Raw genomic sequence first — 16,147 nt, forward strand, 5'->3', positions numbered from 1 at the left:
CCTTCCCTCTCCCCCCCTCCCTCAGGGGTTTGTTCGCTGCCTCGGAGCCTGCTGCTTTCCCTGTACGGCGACAGCAGCGATCTATGAAACACTGGGTGCACCCTCATGTCCTCTGGCAGTGCCAGCCTGTATGCCACCGGGTTGACCTGTTGCGTGACCGTGAAGGGGCCCAACCTTCTGGGCGCCAGCTTTTTGCACCTCCCTCTGATGGGAAGGCCCTCCGAGGACAACCAAACTTTGTCCCCCACCCTAATGACCTCCCCCTGTCGCCTGTGGCGATCTGCCCCCTTCTTGTACGCTTCCTTGGCTCTCTCCAAGTGTTCTCTGAGCTGCTGGTGCACCGTCTCCAGTTCCTCTGCCCAATCCTCAGCCTGTGGGCCCTCCTCCTCCTCCTCCCCCTCCCTCTCTGGGAAAGATCTGAGGTCGCGCCCGTAATTGGCCTTAAAGGGCGACACCCCTGTGGAGACGTGCACCGCATTGTTGTAGGCAAATTCTGCCAGTGGCAGGCGATCCACGCAGTCCGTTTGCCGCTGGCTGACGTAGCATCTCAGGTACTGCTGCAGAATGGCGTTGACCCTCTCCGCCTGTCCATTGGTCTGCGGGTGTCTGGCCGTCGACAAGCTGACCTCCACCTGCAGGAGGTTCATGAGCCGCCGCCAGAACCTGGAAACAAATTGGCGGCCACGATCCGAAATAACCCTTAAAGGTAATCCATGCAGTCGGAATACGTGGTCAACAAACAGTTTGGCTGTCTCTTCTGCAGAGACCGCCCTGGCACACGGTATAAAGTGGCACATTTTGGACATGAGGTCCACCACCACCAACACTGCGGTCTTGCCCCTGGAAGAAGGCAGATCTGTGATGAAGTCCATGGACACCACTTCCCACGGCCTGTGTGGTGTGGCTAAGGGCTCCAGCAATCCTGCTGGCGCTGCTCTGACCACCTTTGCCCGCTGGCAGGTGTCACAGCCCCGTACATAGTCTCGAACATCTTCCCGCACCCCTGGCCACCAGAAGTGTCTCATGACTAGGTGAGCGGTTTTGTCCCTCCCAAAATGACCCGCCGTTGGGTTGTCGTGCATCTGCTTGAGGACCGTACGTCTAAGCTGGGTGGTGGGCAGGTACAGTGCACCCTTGTAGAAAAGCAGCCCCCTGCGTGCTGCAAAGTCTTTTGCCTGCTCCCCCCCCTCTCAGTTCTCTGAAGATGCGGTTGGCAAATTCATCCGCTGCCGTCAGTGCTGTGAGTTCTGCCTCGCTCACCACTGCTGCTCCGCAGGACCATGCTGACGGGGGGAAAATGTGCCTGGGTGCCGGTGGCGCCTCCTCCTCCATGTACTCTGGCTTGCGGGAGAGGGCATCCGCCCTGACATTCTGCTCTCCCGGGATGTAGTGTATGGAGAAGTTGAAGTTCGAGAAGAACTCTGCCCACCGTATCTGCCGCTGGTTGAGCACCCTGGCAGTTCTCCAGAACTCCAGGTTTTTGTGGTCCGTGCACACCTGGATGGGGTGCTTGGCGCCCACCAGGAAGTGTCTCCAGTGCCGGAACGCAGCGTGGATCGCAAGAAGTTCCCGATCAAACACCGTGTAGTTTCGCTCTGGCTGGGTCAACTTCCTGGAGAAGAAGGCACAGGGTCTCCACTCTCTGTTGGCGTCCAGTTGCAACAAAATGGCGCCCACAGCTTTATCAGAAGCATCTGTCTCCACGCGTAGGGGCGCGTCCTGAACCACGTGGAACAGGTTCTGGTCTGAGGCGAACACCCTCTTGAGGCTTTCGAACGCTGCTTGCGCCTCTGGTGTCCACCTGAACTTCTGCTTGCCTCTCAGGCAGTCAGTGATGGGAGCCGTAACGCGAGAGAAGTTCTTGATGAACTTCCTGTAGAAGTTGGCGAAGCCTAGTAGGCGTTGGGCATCTTTGCGCGTCCTGGGGCTGTGCCAGTCCAGGATGGCCTGCACCTTGTCCTTGTCCATCGCCAGCCCCTTGTCTGACAGCTTGTAGCCCAGGAAGTCCACCTCCTTGGTGTGAAACTTGCACTTCTCCAGCTTCACATACAGGTGGTTCTCCTTCAGGCGCTGCAACACCTCCCTGACATCTTTCACATGCTGCACTGGGTCATCGGAATAGATAAGGATGTCATCCAGGAAGACCAAGCATTTCCTGAAGAGGAGGGACCCCAGGACGTGGTGCATGAAGGCCTGGAAGCATGCTGAGCCCCCTTGCAACCCGAAGGGCATCACCAGATATTCAAAAGAGCCCAGAGGCGTGAACATCGTGGTTTTCCATTCATCGCCTTCCCGGATCCTGATCAAGTTGTACGCCCCCCTCAGGTCTAGCTTGGTGAAAATCTTGCCCCTGCGTGCCGCTGTCAGGAGATCATCCACTCTGGGCATGGGGAAAGCCACTGGCTCTGTCACTGAATTCAGCCGTCTAAAATCCACCACAAGACGGCGCTGTTGCGTGTCTTTCTTGTCCACCCAGAAGACCGGGCTGCCCCCTGCTGCCTTGCTTTCTCTGATGAACCCCCGCTTGAGGTTCTTGTCGATGAAAGCGCGCAGATCCTCCAGTTCCTGGTCTGACATGGCGTACAGCTTGGCTGGGGGTATAGTTGCCCCTGGCACCAGGTTGATCTGGCAGTCAAAAGGCCTGTGCGGGGGTAGGTGGTCGGACTCCGCTTCGCTGAAGACCTCCTGCAGGTCCCAGTACGGCTTGGGTATCGCCTCACCCCCTTTGACGTGCATGGTGGCCACCGTGGCTATTGGAGGCCCCTCCCCTGGTTGGTGCTGCATGCAATGTTCCAGACAAAAGTCCGACCCAAACGTGATGCATCTCTGGTGCCAACTGATGGAGGGGTCGTGGCGCGCCAGCCAGCTCATGCCCAAGACGATGGGGGGGGGTCTGAGATGGTGGTGACGTTGAATGCCAGTGTCTCTGAGTGCCTTCCCACCGTCATTCTCATGGGGGGGGGGTTGATGAGTGATGGCCCCACCCAGCAGCTCTCTGCCGTCAATGGTTGCCACGTGCAGAGGAAAATCCAGCTGCAGAAGCTGGATCTGGTGCTCTTCTGCAAAGTTTCTCGAGAAGAAGTTGGCTGAGGCACCACTGTCAATTAGGGCGAGGACCGTCAGGGGATAGCCATTTGGGAGCGTGAGCGTCACTTCTAGAACCACTCCTGCTCTGGGAGGGGTGGGCTGGCTCTGCTCCTCTCTGTGCGGGTGGGTGGGCTGGGGCTGTTGTCTGCTGACTGTGCCTGGCTGCTGCCCCTTGTCTCCTGCAGCCAGGCTTTCCCGTTTCCCTGCTGTGGTACTGCGTCAGTGGGGGAGGGCACAACCGTTCCCGCCTTTCCTTGCCACTCCCTGCGATGTGGGCAGTCTCTGACGAGATGCTGGGGGGAGTTGCAGAGAAAGCAATTCCCACCCCTTCCCTCCTTGCGTCTTGGCGCCGCTGGGGTTTGAAAAGCCCGCGCGCGCGCGCTATCAATCTGCATGGGTTCCTGGTCCTGGCTGGCCCCAGGCGTGGCTTGAAAGGGTTGTTGGGGGAGTGGCTTCTCCTGCGACCGTGGGAACCAAGCCCGCTTTGCGCGCGTTGCTTGCTTGTCGCTCCACCGGGATTCCTGTCTCACCCCCACCGCCAGAGCCGCTTTGCTCAGCTGATCCATATTACTGGGCTTTGGACCTCTCGAGAGCTCATCCTTCACCTCCTCATGCAACCCCAAGTAGAACGCCGCTTGCATTGGGGGTGACTCTAGTTCCCACCCCAATCTGTGCACCAGCATGGTGAATTTCGCCCAATACGCACGAACTGTCATATTTCCTTGGCGTAAATTATGAAGTTCCTCCTTAGTCTGGTCCATATGACTATCGGACGAATACATCATTTTCAAACCTTCTAGAAAAAGTTTGACATTCTTCATGCAAGGATTCTTTGTTGCGATTAACGGTCTTAGCCACTCCCTGGCTGCCCCGGTAAGGTGCTCCACAATAAAAGCTACCCGGTGCTCATCATCAGGGAACTCATCGTGGTGCAGCTCAAGAGCATACACAATCTCAGTCTCAAAGCCCTGATATTCCCTCGGGTCTCCATTGAACTTGCTTACTAGGGTCCCGGCTCTCCTTCCTGGCAGCACTTGGACTTGGGGTGCCCCTCCCGCCTTGTTTTTCTCTGCATCCAGCTTGTTTTGGAGGTCTACCGCCACCGCCCTTAATTCCTGCTCTCTTTCCTGTAGCGCTCTCACCTGTTCCGCAAGTTGTAGCCGGTCGTCCTGGACCTTCTTAGTCTCTTCTTTAGCTGCCTTCAATTCCCCCTGCGCCTGCAGCGACAGCTGCTGCAGTTCTTGCTGGGCTTGCTCCGCGATCTGCCGCCATCTCTCCGCCTCTGACACGCACATCCCGGCAACTCCAAAGTAGCCCAAAAAAGGATTCGGAGGTTGCTGTCACAGTGGCCGGAGTGGGCTACTTCAGAGTAACGACGCTACGCAGCTCTGCATTTTATTCTTTTATTGGTGCTGCGTATTTACAGTGCTGAAGTCATTGCTATTTACACGGAGTGATGTGGTCAGTCGGTTTCAGAACCTCCGAATGGCTTTTGGCGCGTCTTTCTCCAACACAAAAGCTTTGGCAGACCCATCCTCTTTCCCCTCCTCTTTCTGCGTAATTCCGGAGTTGGGGGGATGGGTCTCCCCCCTTATTCGCCCCTTCCTGTCCCACCTGGGACCCTGGCTCCTCTACCTTGCCTGAGCCTCGGACCCGACTTCCTGCTTCCCCACTGGCATCGGAACTCTCTCTGCTTTCCCCTGTGCTCGGGGATGGGCTTGAACTCAGGAGGGGAGGGACTTCGCGATATCCCCTGTCCCTCACAATCATCATCATCATCATTTGGCCTCCTGGCTTGAGGTTCCCCATCCCTGCTTTTGTGAAATGATTGGAACAGTGCCCCTTGGATTTTCCACCTAGAGTTCACACTTCTCCATATGTTGTGACTCAGCTTTCTGCTGTTTAAACATACCAAAATATGCCCGTGAACACATATTTTAATAGAAAATACATATTTTGAGGTGTGAGGAGGAAAGAACAGAATGGACTTGTCACAGGTGATACATGTGAAAGTAGTACCAGAACCTCCAGGTGTCCCTATTTTCCAGGGATGTCCCAGATTTAGAGAAGCCTTCCTTGTTTCTGATTTGATCTTGGAATGTCCCGCTGTTCCTTAGGATGTCCCTATTTTCATTGGAGAAATGTTGGAGAGTATGGAGTTATCCAACTCCTGAGCCATCTGAAAGCAATCTTGTATAAGGAAGTTTTTTCAAATTTTTTAAAAATATTTTATTATGTTTTTATATATGTTGGAAGCTGCCCAGAGGGCTGAGGCAATCCAATAAGATGTCTGAGGTAGAAATAGCAAAATTATCATTATAGAATGGGACATCCCTATTTTCATCATAGAAATGTTGGAGGGTATGTAGTACAGATAGGAACACTTGCACTATTGCCTTCTACTCATGTTGTTGTAACCTGTGAAATGGAGCTACTTTAGGAAGAGAGAATCTCTATGAAGAGAAGACACATGGGCTTTCCCCAATATAAATCAGGAACTGCAAGCACATCTGTGTGCTTTTCAGAACTTTCAAAATAGTAACATCATATATTCTAATGTGATAGGGAAATGATAAAGAAAATAGCACAGACTGCATGGTTTTTTGAAGCAGAAAAGGGTGTTAAGAGGCTTTTGATATATATACTTGGACAATAAAATGCAATAGTCATCTTCCACAAGGAAGTTCTTCTAGGCAAACCCCATTGAACTGATCAGAAGTTGTGCCAAGTTTCCTTTGCCTTCCAGGTTGCCTTGTGCAGGACAATTTCCTGATGGATTCCGTAACCAGAGGAATCGGGAAGAGGAATGGCAACCAGGAGGCCTCCAGCACTGTCTGCTGATGTTACAGGGAAGCAGAGCCACCTGAGCAAACACAGCCATATGGCCAGAGGTAAGAGAGAGCAGTCTTAACAAACATGCCTGCAAACAACATTTTGTGCTGTATGTTTTACCGCAGTGGTGCTGATTTTACAATCAAGCATCTGTTTAAATAGCCCCAGCCCTTAAAACAACATTTTTTTAAAATCCTTCCTGTTGCTTCAGAATGGCTCCCTAGTTGATCACTCTTTCGGTGCCTCTGTTGGAATTATATCAGCCAATAGAGCTCATACCAAGGTTTTTGGTCTATGGGTTATAAGTGAACCGTTTAGCAGCCTGTTGATCCTCCTGGACACATTATTTTACAGATTTTATTTGTGGGGGTGGGGGTGGGGCGGTAAAGCTGCTGAAGCTAAGGGTATCCATTGAAAGCAGAGAGTATCAAAAAGACAGATGAAACTCTTAAAGAAGTAAAGAAGGTAATGTGTATGTGTGATAGATATGTTATTTTGTATTAGGTATTTTTATTGCATTGCAGATTATTACTTCTCTGGGGAGGCTAAGCAAACCTGCCAATAGTAAATCTGCCACAAATCCAGATGTTCTGTACCATAACTCTCACAACTCTCATCATCTTTGAGCATACTAGCTGGGACTAATGGGAGTTGTAGTCTCAACAGCACCAGATTAAGGAAAGCTGACTGAGGACCACCAGACAATATTAAAAGCTACAGGCATCTACCACAATTCGTTCTCTCTTTGCTTGCTCTCTTTGTTCACATTTAAGCCCTAGTTAGAAAAGCTGTAGTCTGATGTTCAAATAATGCATGAGGGAATAAATGTGGAGAGGATGTGGACACTAGCAGCAGCACCCCAATTTTTTGAGGGGGAAGACTTGTAAAATAAAAATTTGCAGTCTAATGTGGAAATGTGGTGAATTGAGTTCAAGACTGTAAAAATCAGAAGCAAAAATTGAAAAGTGATTTCATTCTTCTGTGTCTCTATCTCTCCCATTCTCTTCTTTACTTCTGACAGCAGGAGAGATTCACAATATCATGATGTGGTATCTTGCACGGTTTTTGTAATAGATATTACAAGAGAGAGAGAGAGAGAGAGGGAGAGGGAGAGAGAGAGAGTGTCCTGATAATTCCATGTTTCTTATAATGTTGTGCTTGGCCATTACTTGCAATCACTGGTCAATCTGACTACCAAAATTAGCCTAGCAGTGACACAAAGGCGATGGGCTATTTATTACATCATCATGTGTAATTTTGACTACCATTAGGAGCGCTTGAAATTGATTTGTTAGGTGTCAGTCAACAAACTGATGCTAATGATAGCTGACACACTCCAACATTATATAGCCACAGTGGTTCAGACCAAATGCTAAAAATACTAATATGCCATGTCGCAATTTTATGCATTGAAATTCTTGAGCTAAAAAATTGGTATTAATGCAGTGGAGCTGTGTTTTTGATGATGTCCTTGCAGAAGCGGGGTGGGGGTGGGGAAGGATGTCCAGCATAGTAAAATGTAAGGATAGGATTAGTATTCTTTTGAAGACTGTTGTTGCAAACTTGATTTCCCCTGCTTCAAGAACTGCTGCACTGCAATTTTTAATTCCTCTTCCTCAGCCAAACGCTTTTCTCCTGCTCCTATCTTCATACCCCTTGGTATATTTGGATGAAATTTTGCACAGTGGTAGAATATTTTTCCTGGATGACGTGCTTCTCATACGAAAGTCTCTCAAGAAGTTTATATTTCATACTCCCTACAACTATACTGTGTATTTCTAATGCAGGTTGATGAGCTGTGATCTCACTTGCAATTGCTAAAGCTGGTCTATTAGCACCCATTTGTACAGGGTCTCCCCCCTTCCCCGCCCAGGGTCAGATGCGTTTCACACATTAAATCTCACAAGCCATATGCCTCTGGGTTGAGTCAATCTATACAGCAGAAGGTGCAAGAACAAGATGTGAAATCTCCATGAGCCATAGGGCAATCGTATGTCAATAGTAAATAAGAAAAAGAACAGGACTGATAAGCATGAGTCATGGAGCTCAACAGAAGTTTTTTAAAAGCTAGTAAAATGAATCAATGGGGAATGTTAATGATTGAAGACAAATGCCATTTTTAGGGGACGTGGGAGGTGCTGTGGTCTAAACCTGTGGTCCTCAACCTTGGGCCCCCAGATGTTTTGAGACTACAATTCCCATCATCCCTGACCACTGGTCCTGCTAGCTAGGGATCATGGGAGTTGTAGGCCAAAAACATCTGGAGGCCCAATGTTGAGGACCACTGGTCTAAACCACTGAGCCTCTTGGGTTTGCTGATCAGAAGGTAGACAGTTTGAATCCATACAACAGGGTGAGCTCCCGTTTCTCTGTCCCAGCTTCAGCCAACCTAGCAGTACAAAAGCACACCAATGCAAGTAGATAAATAGGTACCACTGTGGTGGATAAATTGGTGTTTCCATGTGCCAGTAGCGGTTTAGTCCTTGTCAGACACATGACATGGAAAGCTTTCTATGGACAAACGCTGGCTCCCTAGGCCTGAAGCGAGCTGAGCTCAGCACCCCATAGATACCTTTGACTGGACTTAACCATCCAGGGGTCCTTTACCTTTACCTGTTACCTTATATGCTTTTAGTTCTATTTAACAAAATAAGTACGTTTTGCTATGCGTTTTGAAAGTCATGCACATCTACAACACACTTGTCACAATCATTTGTTGCGTTATTCTACAGAATGCACATTGATTTAGTTTTGTTCAAAGGACAATCTACTAGTCTGCCTTATCAGAAAGCAGGACCCGAACACTTATTTCTTTTGATAGTTTTGGATACCTTGTCTGTCAGGTGCACTTGGCATTAACCCTCCAAATCTTCCTCTGACCACTCTCCCAAAATTGGACCAGAAACACAACTGTATCCCCTTGGCATCAATACTCTGGTACAGAATACATAAGTTCCAGTGTGTAATTTTCTCTAATTTTTTAATTTTCAAATTTAACAAGGAAAGGAAAAGGGGGGGGGAGAGAAGATGAATTCAAATTAAGAAGAAAGGTAGTAAAAAAGAAAGAAAGAAAGATAACAGTAGACCACCATGAGTTTACAGTGACTATCAGTACATGAATCTTAAACATAAAAGTTAAAATAAGCTCTCCAGATGTCCAGCTAGACATCCACATGATATTGTTGCTTATATGAAATAGGTATGAAAGTAGGCAAAGCAGTGAGGTCCTCAGACCATTGAGTAATAGATGCCTTCCAGGGTCAAAGTATGAATCTCTATGCTACCATCTGTGTTCATCTGTTAATACTTAAGCTGCTAAGATATAGTCCAAATGTACACGAACATCTGTAAATATCAAGGATTTTGCCAATACAAAATTGATGTAAGTGCCAGCTTCAGTGCAAATTAGGTAGTTTCTTTTGAAAGGCAAAAATAAATAAATAAAAATGAATTTCTTCTCCATTCCTACTTCCAGGTAATCATGCCTTGTTGCAATCATTTCCCACCTAAGCTAACTGCAGGGGTCATGGCTGTCCATCATTTGATATCCTTGTCTTTTATTCAGCTTGGCCTCGTTCTTGAGGAATCATTTAAGTAAGATGCATATACTTTTATACCAGCATTCCATCTTTTAGAATTCAGGAAGGCGTATTTTCCGTTTTCTTCCAGTGAAGTTCTATGCTCATAGATCATGCTTTGGCTGAAGGTTAGCAACATAAATCTTCCAAATAAAGAACAAAGGTCTACCAACCTCCCCTTAGTTCTCCGTGAAAAACACTACTGTTTTCAAAACAGCAATTACCCAACACCATAAAAATATATCTTCCAATTCCCTTCTCAAATCAGAGACAGGAGAGTCTTTTTTCATGGGGGAAAAAATGTATACAAATCTTCTCCTTTCAATATATATATTTTAACAAGCTGGGTTTCATTTACATTGTCAAGGTGTTCTTTGTGTCAAGGCTTTTTGATCAATTGCTTTTCGTTTTGCATTCACTCTTCCAGTAGAGATTATGGGAAATTGAAAACTACGGATTTGACATTTTCTACAAAGAAAAAGCTCCTGCCATTTTTATCGAAAGCTTAATTGCTCTGAGTTTGGATAACCTTATAAAGATCAAAGGGAGCATGAGAATAATAATACACAGCAATTATGCACCACTTTTAACCTCTGAAGTGCTTTACAAACATTAACATTTAACAGAGGACTAAAATGAGCAGGGAAGTTAAGCCAGGGTGGGTAATGGTCGTTGTCAATTACAGCATGCAGTTTGGTTTCTCCGCTGTTTACTTACAATAGGTTTGTGACAAGGTGGTCAAATGGCTTGCAGCATCTTGGATATCAAGTGGGTCTTTTTTTAGATCCTCTGAGTGAATCGCTGAGAGATCAGTCTATAAGGAACTTGGATATTTGACATCTTTGTAGAGCTATGTAACCATTTTGTGTCTCTGTACTTCATATAACACGGGTATGATGTTTAGGGTTAGCTAAACAGAATGGTTAGCTAAATTAATAGAATATTATAATTTGATAGGATTAATGGAAAATATTAGGAGGGTTTCAAAGGAAAAGTCAGAAATAAAAAATTATATTGAAAAACCAGAAATTTTATCAGATTAAGGAGAGTTCTGTCATTAATATAAGAACAAAACAGAAAAAGATAAAGGGATAAGAATGATAAGGAAAGGTGTGAACTGTAAAGATTTAAAATGTGCAAAGGTAACTAATGGAGAATAAGAAAGAATGTGGATTAAGCAATTGGAAGTTTATCATACAGGGTGGGTGGAGGGAGGTGGTGGGTCTTAAAAGGTGGTGGGTCACTGCCAGTATATAAAAACTGGCAGTGATCTACCCATTCTCATTGGAGGGAAGAGGAACGTTTCCCAAAAGTCATTGCCCACTTCAGTTAATCCAGCGATAAATAAGGATCTCGCGATCGACCGCTAACATCCGGGGAATTACCTGTAGATCGCGGTCGACCGGTTGGACATGCCGCTTTTCGAGAAAACTGATATTCTGGATCCATTTCAATTGGGATTTATGTTTTGGTTGCTCTGTATGATGATCTCTGTCAGAAGAGAGACATGAGAAATGTGTCCTTGTTAAATCTCCTCAACCTCTCAGTGGCCTTCAATACCATTGACCATGGTATTCTACTGGAGCGGCTGTCTGAGTTAGCGGTGGGTGGCACCACTTTGCGATGGTTCCAGTCCTACTTGGATGGACGTTTCCATTCAAGATGGCGCTCCTTCCAAATCTGGAATCAATCTTAGAAAGTTTCCTGGTTAAAACTGAATTTGGGAGAGGTGGAAAAGAGAACAAAATGAACTCAGGGGACCATTCAGGAATGGAGTGAATGAAATCCACTCTTCTCTAGATAGGAGCCACTAAACCACATACAAGAGAGAGCATGCAAAGGGGAAACAGGAATTTATTGACAAGTTTTCTTCCTGTGGCAGCTTCTAGTGCTAAGCACAAGTCCAGGGTGGGTGCTACCCTTAGGCAGAGTGAGAAAGCTGCTTTAGGTGGCACTAGCAGCTATTGTGGGAAGTGGGAGGATATTGGTGGCTGTCCCATGGGCTTGTCCCTTGGCCATTTCCTTCTTTTGGTGGACAAAATTGTGTGTGCCACCATCTGCCTTGAACCCCCTATGTTAGTTGGCTTCCCTCAGGTTTAGTGGAGAACAGTGTTCCATCACCAGTGTTAAAGTAAAACTCAACAGCCAATATGGTTGAGTTCTCTGCATAGAATGAAAACTGAGCCACCTTGTCCTTCAGCTCCATCAGCAAAATGTCTTGGGGTTATCTGGGAACTGCTGGGTTGAAAATGTAGGAAAGCCCACTGTTCCTACAAATCTTGCACACATACCTATCAGCCCAACCATGAAAGACAAGCTAAGGAAGCCATCAAAACTTCCGATTGTATTTGTTGCTCCTGATCAGAATGCAAGTCCTATCTTAGTTCAGATCTACCTTGGGAAGGCATATGTAGCTGTTGGCCCTCACTGGGATAGAGGGAGCGTCCCCTTCCTAATGGAATAAATTCCTATTTGTAGGCTTGCATGAGGTATTGAACTGTAAGCGGTGACATTTGTATCCATAGAAAAGCTGTCACTGGTCCCAGTGTTTGAAATTACACCTGCCTGGGAACAGAGCCAGATATGCCAGATGCAGAGAACTGCTGAGAAAGCCCAGAGATTAAACATGATTGACTGGACTGCCTCCTGCTGATTCTGAGAAACCTACACAATTATCTGGAAATTGTATGATGTTCAGGTGTGTACTGTTCTTTGCTATGTATGCAATGGGGGGGCAGTCAGGGAAAGCCCTCAACAGGAGGCTGCACCTTTTGAAAGACTCAACTCAGTAAGCAAGTCAAATTAAATAGTAAGAAGTGTTATTTAAAACAAAAACAAACATGCATTTAAAATTATTCCAAAAATAAATAAATAAGTGAGAATAAATAAAACATATGGTGCATTTTTCTATTTAACTATCTATATATCTATCATCTATTGCCTTCCACATATATATCTCAAGATGATGTGCAAAATGCAATAAAAACATGTAAAAACAAAAACGAAAATGAAAACAGCAAAGAAAACAAGGGCAGATAAAAACTATACCAAGCTGACTCCCATGACAGAGACCAGCTGAGAAAGCTTGTTGGAACAAAACCACCTTCAATTGTTTCCAGAACGTATGGATCATGGTCAGATGTTGTGTCTTGACGGGATGTCTGTTCCACCGAACAGGGGCAGCCACAGTAAAGGCCCTGCTCTGAGTTACTGTGGAGTGAGCTTTTGAGAACTTTGGAACCAGAAAGACAAGTTTTCCCATAGACGATAGTGACCTATGGACACAAGACTTCAACTTGTAGTTAATGACTACTGGTTCCTCATATGTGTCTCATTATGGCTTCATACTTCTGAAAATAAGTGTTTATCTGTGGATTGGAGCTGTGTGCCCCTCCCCTCATCAATGCCCTCTTAGCTCCTCCATGAGTTTACCAAGGTGCAGCAGGCTGAGCAACTGTGGACAGAAGTAGGAAGAGGTGGCAGCAGGCAGCCTGGTGCTGAAATGAGAACCACCCGAACCTTAATTTTCCCAGTATGCCTCTGAGCCTTATTTTGGAAACAGGAGGCATTCTGGGAAAATAGCAATGGTGACTGGAGTCGCCTCTCCTGACATGTCTCTTCAAGGTGCCAGACCATTTCTGAAAGAAAAAAATGGAAATTAAAAGAAAAAAGGCAGGTATCAACAGTGATAGGACTTCTGGGACTAATGGACCCTGGCATCCGCTTGCCCCAGTAAGCTCACTGGACCATCTCTATGGTCCTGTTGTCCTCCAAAGGGTCAACACATTGTGAAGTATGGTGTGTGCTCAGAACATTCAACTCTGAACATAAACAAAACCCAAAATATATTTGGAAATGTTTCATCATGTTGCCAGTAATACCAAGTCAAGAGACTAATGGATGAACTGTAGCTTTGGTCATTTAGGTTGTGGACGGGGAAGTCCTTGGAGAAAAGGCACAGCAGGCTCAGTTGGTGACCTATCTATAACCCTGAGCACAGGGAACTCTGAGCAGGGTCTTCTGAGCTGATATTAGTGTACATTTTGAGAGAGGACGGACTTGCAGAACAAGAAGCAATGTCTGAGGTATGTTCAGGCCAGGCTAATGTTTCCATGCTTACTATTCTATCCTTCTCATCTTCCAAGGAGATCAGAGCAGTGTACATGGTTCTCCCTCCCCCCTCACAACCACGATGTGAGGCAAATTTGACAGAGTGATGGTCACCCAGTGAGGGCTTATTACAAATCTGGACCTGGATGTAGTTTGGCACTGTGAACACTGCACAACATTTACACTCATATGACTGTTATTAGTTCTGCTCTACAGAAATTCTATTGATGAAGCAGGATTATAAAAGTAAACATACTTGTACTGTACTGGCTTTATCATTGTTCTAATCCACCAGCATCTTAACCTTAACCCCCCCCCCATTTAATGGCACATTGAGTTTTGGCACTGCAGAAATATTCTCCTATTGTGAGAATGTATTCTTCTGCACTGCTTCCATAGTTGTTTCCATTCTAGTATTGGGCAGGGCAGGTTAGTTTTGAATTCACTGGGGATGAGAGCTCTTCATCTGGATTCAAGGTAATTGGGTTGTTGGCAGTGGTCGGTCCTGACCAAGGGTGGGAAACCTTAAGTTCAGGGGGTCCTCAGAACTTGGGATGGAAGAGAAGTTCCCTTTGCATTTATAGGTGAACTTACCTCATCCATCCTTTACAAAACAATATGCAAACCAAACCCATTGAAATTCACACTGAATTTTTCAATGTAGTTCGTAAACCAAGTAATGCATACAAAAATGCATATATTATGTTAAAGTGTGGGTAAAATTTATATATTAGTGAAAGCAGCATGCACAAATGTGTTCTGAAAGGGAAAATTCCTTTGCAAAAATGTGTATATTAGGCAAAAACTGCATGTGGCAATGTATATATTAGACTAGAGGGAATTTGCACTAAAATGCTGGTGGATTTTCACGAGAACCTGGCTTTGTTTATTTGTTTGTTTTAAAAGTCACAAACTAATGTGGAAATGAACTTACGTAGGAATTTATGAGTGGGAAAAATGAGAAACTGAGAGAAACCAAAATTGACCAATTTGTCCATCTCTACTTAGAACTCTCCCTTGATTCCTCTAGCACTACTTCATACCCTCCTTAATCTTTTTTTTTGGCCTGGCAGGAATGTGTTCTTGAAATGTAATATTGTCTCTTGGTTTCCTGGATGGAGGATAGAGAGAGGTGTGTGTGTAGAAACCAACCTAATCTATTGGACAAAGATAAAATGTATGCTGGTTGCTTCACCCATTTTTCCTTTGGTGCTGCTCACCAATAGCATTTGGGCCCCAGGCTTGTTTGTAATTGTCACTGTCACAGGATCGCTGGTGGCTACTCTAGAGTAACGATGCCAAGATGTTGCCTTTTAATGCTTTTATTATGTGCAGACTATTTACAGTGCGGCAGCTATACAATATACATGTTCTCAGTCTGGGTTTGTACCCCGGAATGGGGATTCCCGCGTTTTCCTCCAACAAAGTAATCTTGGGATCCCCAATCTCCTCCCCCTCTTCTTCACACGCAACTCCGGAACTGGAGGGATGGGTCTCCTGGCCGTGCTTTCCGACCTCCCTCTTTCCCTTTCCCTTCCTTCCTCTCCTGGTCGGCGCAGGGGCTCTGTGACCCTGTCAGACCCCTGCCCTCTGCTTCCTGTTTCTCCGCTGGAATCATCTCCCTCCCCACTCCCGCTGGTGCTTGGAGAGGAACTCGTTGTCACGATGGGAGGGGGTAGTCTATAGTTCCTGTCCCTCACAGTCACGATCAAACTTGGTCACCAACTTTACCCCTTTCTCATTTGCACACTTATCGCTCATGGCTGTCACTGACACAGCACGATATCAGCACCAAATGTTCCTAACTGAGGATTTGCCATTAACATTAAATGTAAAAGAAAGCATCTTCTTTCTTGGAAGCTAATCGTTGGTGCATTAGAAAGCATCTCCGATTAAACAGGGGGGTGGCGGGGGTGGTGACAGAAGCTATGTTTATCTAACTACTTTTTGTGTGTGAAAGATTTGCAAAAAGCTTTTTTGACATTAGTGGAAGTGTAATCACACACCATTCCCCATTTCACATGAATGTACCTGCTATTCTCAGAGTCTTTTCTCTCTCCCCCCCCCCCCAGATATAAAGCTCCTCACGTTCTCTCTGCTTATCTGTCAGTATAAAACCCCTGCTATTGTGCACAAGTGAGAAGGAAGGTAATACCCAATTTCAAAAACTTTGAAGAAGAGCTTTATCTTGTATCTCTCGAAGAGAGTAAGACATAGCCTACAGTTGCCTGTATATATGCTATTCTAAACACACACACTTACACACACACACACACACACACACACAGAGAGAGAGAGAGAGAGAGAGAGAGAGAGAGAGAGAGAGAGAACAGTGTTTTTCACCCCACTTCATGCATGCTGAGTAGAGGGTGCTCAATTCAAAAGTTAAATAAGGTTATTTTTTTTTCTCAGTCTCTTTCAAGGCTCTTTGAAAATGGCTAAGTAGCCAACTTAAGAAATAACACAGCATGTCTTGGACGAAAGCTAACATATAAGGACAATTCAGGAGAGAGAAATAGCCAGAAGAGATGGCGCTCGCA

General features: G+C 46.0%; 1 long non-coding RNA gene across 1 annotated transcript in view; it reads left to right on the top strand.

The window, feature by feature from the left end:
• Positions 1-6,453, top strand: part of LOC148684833 (uncharacterized) — a 64,411-nt gene extending 57,958 nt beyond the window's left edge. Inside the window, exon 3 of the long non-coding RNA XR_015951462.1 lies at positions 5,834-6,453. This is a non-coding gene — a long non-coding RNA (uncharacterized LOC148684833). The remainder of the gene's footprint in view (positions 1-5,833) is intronic.
• Positions 6,454-16,147: the final 9,694 nt, after the last annotated feature.

The sequence above is a fragment of the Zootoca vivipara genome, chromosome 8, assembly GCF_965207765.1.
Source record: "Zootoca vivipara chromosome 8, rZooViv2.hap1.1, whole genome shotgun sequence".
Lineage (NCBI taxonomy): Eukaryota > Metazoa > Chordata > Lepidosauria > Squamata > Lacertidae > Zootoca > Zootoca vivipara.